Source organism: Propithecus coquereli, unplaced genomic scaffold (assembly GCF_000956105.1).
Source record: "Propithecus coquereli isolate 6110/MARCELLA unplaced genomic scaffold, Pcoq_1.0 Scaffold780, whole genome shotgun sequence".
Taxonomy (NCBI): Eukaryota; Metazoa; Chordata; class Mammalia; order Primates; family Indriidae; genus Propithecus; species Propithecus coquereli.
Window position 1 is genome coordinate 646,190 of NW_012153952.1, and position 8,934 is coordinate 655,123.

Below are 8,934 nucleotides of genomic sequence, written 5' to 3' on the forward strand. Positions count from 1 at the left end.
AGGACACCTCCACCCTCCAAGCGTCGAGGACGTACGATCACTGTTTCAGCACCACGGACAGACTCCGCTGGACCGACGGCGCCAACACGCTTCCTTCAGCACCGAGGACAGATCCCCGACATCGTCCCAGTGCCTGGACCACACTCACTGGAGGAAGGGGCCGTTTTTTGCCTGATTCACTCACTTCTGTCTTCCACAGAGGTGGTACTTAGGTTATCCCGGGATGGTCAGGCATCTCAGGCTCTACAAAAGTGTTTTCGCATTCATTAATACACTCGAGCCTCGTTTCCAGTAAATTGGATGCTATTGCTCCCACTGTAGAGATGAGGAAACCTGGGAATCTTTGAGATCACCCAGCAGCGCCAAGACTGAGACCCAGGACTCTTTCACCCCCCCAGCCCGGGGCCTCTCCAAGAGACTGTGGTGACAGAACTGGGGCTCAAACCCAGGGCTTTCTCCTCTTAAAACACAGACTGGAGGGAGGGGGCACAGGGAAGGGGACAAGGAGAGAGAGGAGATTAGAAGAGAGAGGAGTAAACAAGAGATGCTTGGGGGCTGCAGAGAGGGGGCTGGCAGGACACACTGCTGCTGCGCCACTAGCCCACTAACTGACCTTCAGAAATCCTCTTTCCTTGCAGTCTGGAACAATGTTAAGGTTCCTCCAAAGACAGACCTCCTGGGGTTGTATGACTTTGAAAAGGCTCATGATGTGATGTTTCTGCTCAAACCCCTCTGAGGGCCATGTTTATTTGAGAAATCCAGACTTCTCCAGTTTGCATTCGAGGTCCCAGTCTCTGCTCCTGCACGTAGCCTTCACTCCAGCCACTGTCCCCTCCCTGAGCATGTCCTGGCTCTGTTACATCTTCACCATTCCCAGTGCTTCCCCTACGCTTGTGTGCCTGTCCCTCTATTTAGAGAGTCCCCCATTGGCCAAGGGCCAGCCTAAGTCCCCCACAGGAAGAAATACCTGCTGCCTTCTCCCAGTCCCCAAGTCTCTTTGGGGCCATTGCCATAGCACTGTGCTGAGAACTTAATTATCCCACTTAATCCTCAGAACGACCAGACTCACATAGGGTAGGATAGTGTGGTTAAAAGTGTGGACTCTAGAGCCACATTCTCTGAGTGTTAAATCCTGCCACTTGCTAGCTGTGTAACCTTAGACAAGTTGCTTAGCCTTTCTGTGCCTCAATTTTCTCATCCATAAAATAAGGATAATAATATCCCCTTCACACAATTATTGTGAGGATTAAATGAGTTGCTACATGGAAAACACTTAGAACCGTGTTCGGCACATAGTAAATACATGATACTGTTTGTTGTTGTTGTTATTATCTACAGATGAGAAAACAGGCTCACAAAGGTTAAGTATCTTGCCCAAAGTCACATAGCAAGGCAGTTGTACAGTCATGACATGTTTGATTCTAGAGCCCATGCTTTCAGGCATAATTCCTGAGCACATCTAGTGCAATTTGCACTCTTGGCACCCTACCAAACTAAGACCCAGAGAGGGTGAGTGGCTTCCTCAGAGTCACACAGCCAACCATGACAGAACTAGATCCAGGTCCTGTCTCCCAGCTCAGGGCTCTCCCACTATGCCATACCGTCCCACTTATATTTCCTGCAGCACTTAAACTGCACATTATAGTTTACAAATCACATTCACATCCATGATTTCATATAATTCATACAACAACCCCGGAGGCCACTCTTTTTACCTTCCTTCTTTTATAGATGAGGAATCGGAAGCTGAAAGAGACGAAGTAACCCGCACAAGGTTTCACAGTAAGGCGGGGCAGAGGCTGGATTGAAAGGACAGATCCCAGCCCATACTCCTTCCCTGAGTAATTCTGTCTCTTGTCTGCTTCCCAGTACAAGTGCAAACTGCAGGCACTGTGGAACTGAGAGCCTCGTGGAGGCAGAAGGTAAGCAAAGACTACCCCAGGAAATAGACTGCAGGAATTCGCTGGGGCGGGTGATTCTCGTCACTTGTTTCATTCCGGGAATGCTCCAGGAGACAGAAAGCCTCCCATCCCTGGAGGCAACTGAACAAGCATCTCATGGTCATGTGGATGCCAGGAAGCAAATATCACTGCTATTTCCATTACACAAATGAGGCTCAGAGGTGAACATCATGTCAAGTATTTCAGTTGGGGAAGACGATCTTTTCAAAGTTCCCCCCAAGCATGGGATGTGGCATCACGCCTCACCTCTGAACCAGTCTCTGCCCTCCCCTTGACTCAGGGAGGCCACCCTCCCTCCCCTCTTTGGGAGGTGTCACTTGAGCACTGTGGCTCTGTCAGTGGTAACAGCGTAAGATTTGTCCTTTTAATCCAGAATCAATAACAAATTTCATTTAAAAATAAATTAAACCAGGCATTGGAAATCATTCACCGTGTGGGCCGGGGCCCTATATAGCACCGTCTAAATGGCTTCCTTGCGCTCATCTGTCAATGCCAAGAGGGGGAAATACCTAAGCTGCCTGATTCATGGAGAAACTACTTAAATGTATCAGCCCCTAACAATGAGCAATGTAAGCCCAGAGTCGCACCTTTTAACACACCAATAACACGTGGAGCCAGGCTTCGTGAGAGCTTATCAGAGACCCCACGGTCACTGGCTTCGAGAGAGCTCATTTATAAGGGGGAACAATGGCTTTAGTATGGAGCCACCTAATTTCCAGAATGCATTACTGAGCTCCGAGGAGCAATGGAATTCTATTAAAGTCTTATCTGCCACGGGAGGGTATGAAACCGGCGGGGAAATCCGGTCTTGGCATAGACATGCCCAGTAAGCACCAGGGCTGACCCTAGGAGGTAGGTGAACAAGCCCAGAGGGAGAAGGGGGGCAGGAGGGGCCCCGGATGTGTGAAAATATGTGCATTAATAGAGCTCCAGTTCCCAGCGATTACGTTTACATCAGCGAATAAAACTTGGCAATAAAACATCGGAGCTGCGTCTCAGACAGCATTTCCTTTTACAGCCCGGTGTATTTCACTCATTATAACAGGAGGCAAGGAGCGCGAGGTGTCCCCATTTCTCCCCCTTTAATTAAATTTCCTAAATTACTGCCTAAGATTTGGATAAAGCGAAAGACTTACGACTCCGCTAATCGCCATCGAGGCTCCTGCCCCATCACTGTGGTGGCCCTGACTGTACCAGTTCCCAATATTATTACAGTGAAATACTGTGGGCATTGCCTGCCCGGGCTCTGGTTTGTGAAAGGAGATGTAACGTCGGGAGAAAAATTAACCCACGGTCAGGAAAGAGGCCTGGGTTTCAGGACTGGCTTGGCCATCACTACCTTGTGTGACCTTGGGCAAGTTACTTCTCCTCTCTGAGCCTCACAACTGTTCCTTTTCCCCAGACATCCGTCTTGAGGCCTTTCAGCATTGTTTTGGGGCTGGGGAAGTCCTTGGATGCATACTGGTATGACCTGGGGAGCTTTAAAACAATATTAATGTCCAGGCCACACCCCAGAGATCCTGACATAATTGGTCTCTGATAAGGTCTGGGTATGAGGCTTTTTAAAAATTCCCCAGGCGATCCCATGTACAGCCAGGATTGAGCACAGTGGCCTAGACACAGTTACGAGATATTAAGAACCTCTGGGGAGGCTGGTTGTGCCCGGGCCACACTCCTGGGGGGTTTCTTTCAGTCTGGCTGAAAGAAAGGGGGGTATCTGGGAATCTGCCCACTCACCAACACCCCAGGTATGTCTCATGCAGGGATCTAGTGGGCCACAGTAAGGATTCCAACAGGGGTGGGAGGCTGGGAGGTCCAACTCTTCTGTTCCTTGAACTGGGCCCAGCCAGCCCCTTGGGATGAGAAAGCCACTCTGCCCCAGCGCTCCTCTGGAGGGCAGCACAGGGGGCCAAGCTGTAACCTCCCCGCAAGGTCTGGGATGACTGATTTCCTTATCTGTTCCTCTCTGAGCTGGCAGGAGCCTTGACTAGCCTCTGTAGTCACACCCTGTACCTGTCACAGGAGCCTCCGGGTTCTGACCCTTCTGCCCACGTGGTTCACCGCCAATGCAGACCCAGGTCCTCCATCGGGATGGATTCTGAGTCTTCATCTGCACTCTGCCTCCTGCAGGGCTCGTGAGCCGCCTAGGAAGGCTCCATCTAGGCTGGGGGGGCCATGCCAGGGGCAGCAGGGAGTTCATCCTGCCCGGCCTCTGCCTCTGCCAGGCTGATAACCCCGGGGAGACCTACGGGGCCTCCCTGACATTTCTCTTCTTTATGCCAATCTGGGCGGACCACAGACAGGAAAGACATCATCTAAAACCTAAAATTTAAAGTATCTCTTATTTTTTTTAACATCAATCATGAATGTCCCCATTGTGTAGATGGAGAAACCAAGGCCTAGAGAGGGGTGGCGAGAAGCCCAGATCTCGCAGGGAGGGAACAGCAGAGCCAGGCAGAGAACCCAGGTCTCCTGACTCCAGGCTGGGGCTTTTCTTCCATATGCCATTGCCTGAGAGGGCAGCCAGGTTCCATCCTCACCTCTGCAGCCAGGCAGCTCCTCCAGACATCCAACTCTGAGGGTTCCCAAGGCTTCAACACATGAATTTGGGGGGACACAAATATTCAGTCCATAGTACCTCTAGGCCTTGGCCCTCAGATTTGAACCGAAGCCTACCAAGGCTTCGGTTGTGCTCTACCAAGGCCTGTAAGAAGTACCCGTGGCATGTATCTGTGCTGGCCCGGCAAGGAGCCTGACGGTAATCCCCATCAAAGGCAATTAACTGCAGCAGGGAGGGGCCCCCTGGGGCCCTTCGCCCTGCAAACCAGGTGCTTATTAAACACGGCAGGACAGCAGGGTCTGCCAATTATAAGGCCCTGCTTGTAGGAGTGTTTTTAAAATCCTGAACTGACTTTAATGGCATGGTTAATACCAGTCTAAATATTCCACAGTTTTGAGTAATTAGCTAGACCAACACTGCCCAACAGAAATAAAATGCAAGCTGCATGTGTAATTTTAAATTTTCTAGTAGCCACATTAAAAAAAAAAAGGTAAAAATAAACAGGTGACATTAACTTTAATAATATATTTTATGGAACCCAATATATCAAAAATATTACCATTTCAACACATCATCAGTGTAAAACATTGCTAATGGGAGAGCTTACATTCCCTCGTACATCCCAACTCACCAAAATCTGGTTGTGCATTTTATACGTGGATGATGCAGAGCTAGCCATTCTAAGGGAGGTCTCAGCTTGGTATCTCCATGGACCCCACACAGGGGAAGGGAATGAGCATTGATTGAGCACTTACTGTGTGCCAGGCATCAGGATGTATCTCATAAAATCCTCATGAGAAGGATGGAGCTGTTCACCTCATCTTACAGCTGAGGCAGCTGAGCTTCAGAGAGGTGAAGTGACTAGGCAGAAGTCACACAGTGGCTGGGACAAAGGTCCATTGCCCCAGGCTTCTGGCATCAGAGCCTTCAGGTGGAGGCTGGCAGAAGACAGGGCCTCAGCCTGGAGAGGACCGGCAGAAATGGCAGGTCAATCTGGGCTGTATGCATGAGCCTGCAACCTCAGGGATCCCTTCCCCTCTGGAACACGATGCCTTCTTGAGATTTCCAGCTGCAGAGCACAGGGAGCCTGTGGAAGGGCTGCCCAGCCGCCTCCCAAGCTTCGGAGGGGAAGCAGGGCCCCGGCTCCAGCGTGGGAGCAGGAGTGAGAACCACCACCCTTAGTCCAATATTAATGAAATAATTAGTTGTGCAACTAGCTGTTCAGTGTCTGTCTCCCCCACTAGTTTGTGAGCGCTATAAAGGCAAAAACGATGTCACTCTCGTTCCCCACTGTATGCTCAAGGCCAGACGCGGCTCCTGCCGCAGCCAGCTGCACCCTACAGGTCCGCACTGGCTTCCGCTGGAACTCCGCCAGGCACAAGGAGCCCGACACCTCCAGAGGCAACTGCTTCCAAGTCTGAAGGGCACTGTCCGTTGCAAAGGGCAGCCCCAGACCTGGGCTCCAAACCCAGCTCTGCCATTGACGGACTGCGTGGCTTTGGCAAATCACTTAAGCCTTCTGAATCGCTGTTTCCTCATCTGTAAAATGGGGGATAAAAGGGACAAGTCCATGAGGTTGTCTGGGAAGGGGAAGGACTAGGGAAGAACTTTGTCCTCTGTGTGTGTGTTGGTTGCCGCACATGCCTTCGTTGTTACGAGGCTCAATCTCCGTCCTCCACCGGACATCTGCGTGTCAGTCCTGGGTGCACCCTCTGGGGCCAGAGAACAGGGCTCTGTGCCTCTCAGATATTTGAAGACAAGGACCAGGCCCCCATGTTTCCTTGTCTGTGCCCCGGGCGTCCCCAGCTCCCTCCACTGCCAGGTGCCTCTGCTGGTTTCTCTCCTTCCCAGCATGTCTGACGCCCATCGCGCTGTGCCGGGAGCCGGGCCCCTGGCGCCCCAGGGCAAATGGCCGGCTCCCACCCTGGCACCTCCCTTTGCAGAGATCGGGCTGAGGCCAGCGAGCTCACCACATCTCACAAGTCCTGCTGCGACCTGGGCCTGTCGCCTGTCACCTCTCTGCCCCTCAAACTCTCCAGGACCATCTCATCTAACATACAGCCCTCGTCCCTCTGAAGTCCCTTCCCCTTCTGTGTTCTTCTCAACGTTTACCTCATCTGCCCCATTACATGGCTATCTTTTTGGCTTTCTGTCTCCCTCGCCACAGTGCAGACTCCACGAGGACAAGGGCTGTGTCTGCTTGTTTCCTAGCAGAGGTCCTGGTGCAGCAGGTGCTCAGAAATAATTGTTGAGTGACTACATGAACGTGATTTTTGACACCTTTTTGTGCTGGCCTGACCCTCTCGCCCCACCAGACTGAGAGGCCCACGAGGAGGAAGTGAGTTGGTTTTGTTCATCCTTTGCTACTGCAGGGCCCAGCACGTAGTAGGCCCTCAGCTACGACTGGCCAAGTGGCGCTGGACTGTCCCCACCTTGGTACAGGTTATTGCTTCTGCACTGCAATGACCTGAAGGTGTCATTTGCTGAGGGCCTAGAATGTATCAGGCCATGCACCAAGTGTGTACATATCTTTTCATTCAATTCTCACAGCACCGAATGGTAGGCATTTGAATTCCCATTTTACAGATGAGGAAACTGAGGCCCAGAGAGGCGCCCAAGGTCTGACAGCTGGCAAGTGGCAGATCCAGGATCCAGTCTGGATCTTCCTGGTTCCAAATAGTCAACAACACTTACTGCCTTGGCCACGCGCTGGTCACCGAGCTAAGTCCTTTGTTAATGTTCCTCCTTGAAGCCTTATAGTGACCCTGTGGGGTTGCACCGTGAATACTCCCATTTTACGCATGAGGAGGCTGAGACTCCGATGGTGCAGAGGGTGCCCAAGGTGACACAGCTGGTGGCTACCAGGTGACCTGTCTGCCGGGTGGAGGGGAGAGGGTCAGGCTGGCTGACTCTTGATGTTGGGGTGCAGTTCCCCCCATTGGGGGATGGGAATCAGGCGTGCCGAGCCCCAACCAGTCTCTGTGTTTCCTGAGTCCCTAGTTCCCCCAGGCAGCCTGCTCTGTGCACTGCAGCCTCCCTGCCTCTAGAATTGGAGGACACAACTCAGTCATCGCTGGGAGCATTTCCAGCTCGATTCTCCAGAGTGCCAGGAGACGAGAGGACGGAGACTTGGCCGAAGCACCCAAGGCTTCCAACACGGATCTCTGGAGACCCACGCTAATGTTCTCCCCACTGAAGCAAAGGCCCTTTAAAACCAGGGTGGGGCATCAAACCAAAGGAATGACGTTCTAAGGGCGAAATTTCAGGCAAGGGTGAGGACAGAGCTGTCTTCTGAGGGGTCCCTGCCGGAGAAGAAGCATCATCGGGCCACGTGGGTCCCTTGTATTAATGATCTACTAGTAGAATCTGGACGGAGGTGCCTGGTAATTATATTTAAATGGCTGGAACCTGCTCCGGTCTTTCAAGGAACTCACCAAGGCCTGTAAATCACGCCACGGCAGCTCAAGGAGGGGATAAATTCCCTTCTAATCCGGGAAAGTCTCCAGCTGTGATCACGAACGCAGCGCAGCGTAGCATCGGGGGCTTTCCGAGCTTCCGCACCCCTAGGAGCAGATGTGGCGGGGAGAAGGCAGCAGCTGAACGAATCCCACGCCCCTGAAGCCTCAGCCCTCCTGCCCCCGCCACAAGAAACCGGGTTGAGAACAGCGGGCAGCTTTGGAGGGAAGAGGGTGCCCGGAGTGTGTGCACGTTTTCATTTCTCTGTCCATCCACTCATCCATCCAACCAATACTGGTCATCCATCCAGTATCTGCTCTTTGCTGGTGTGGGGCAGTGGCGAGAGCTGACCACTGGGTTCAAATCTTAACCCCGTGTGGCCCTGGATAACTCCCTTCTCCTGAGCCGGCTTCCTCATCTGAGAGATGTGCACCTCCCTTCCCTGGCTCCAGGGCTGCTGAGAAGAGCAGACGAGATAGAATCCAGGCATGTTCACGTTTGTCCTCGTTCTCTCTAGGACAATCTGTGGCTGTCAGGGGCTCTGGATATCATCTTATTGCACAATCTCATTGTACAGGAGGGGAAACTGAGGCCCAGGGAAGGGCAGGGGCTTCTGAGGCCGCACGCCCCATGCACAGGCAGAGACAGGCCTGGGCCCTGGGGCTCCACTCACCTCCGTCACAGTCCTCTACCCCCTACCCCCATGGCCACCTCCAGCCAGAAGAACCAGAAGCCCCAGCACTGGCCGGGAAGAGCTGGAAGGCCTGTGTCCCCAGTGTGTGTCCTGGGAGCCCCCGTTTATCCCTGGCCTCAGCGTCTCCCGCATCCACTGTTCGGTTGCTGAACCTGCACTTCCCAGTCCCTGGTGTGCTGGAAGCAGGAACCAGCCGGCAATTTCTTCCTCCTGGGCTCCTGTCCCCCTCACCTGGGCGGGGTGTGTGAGGCCCCACTGCCCCC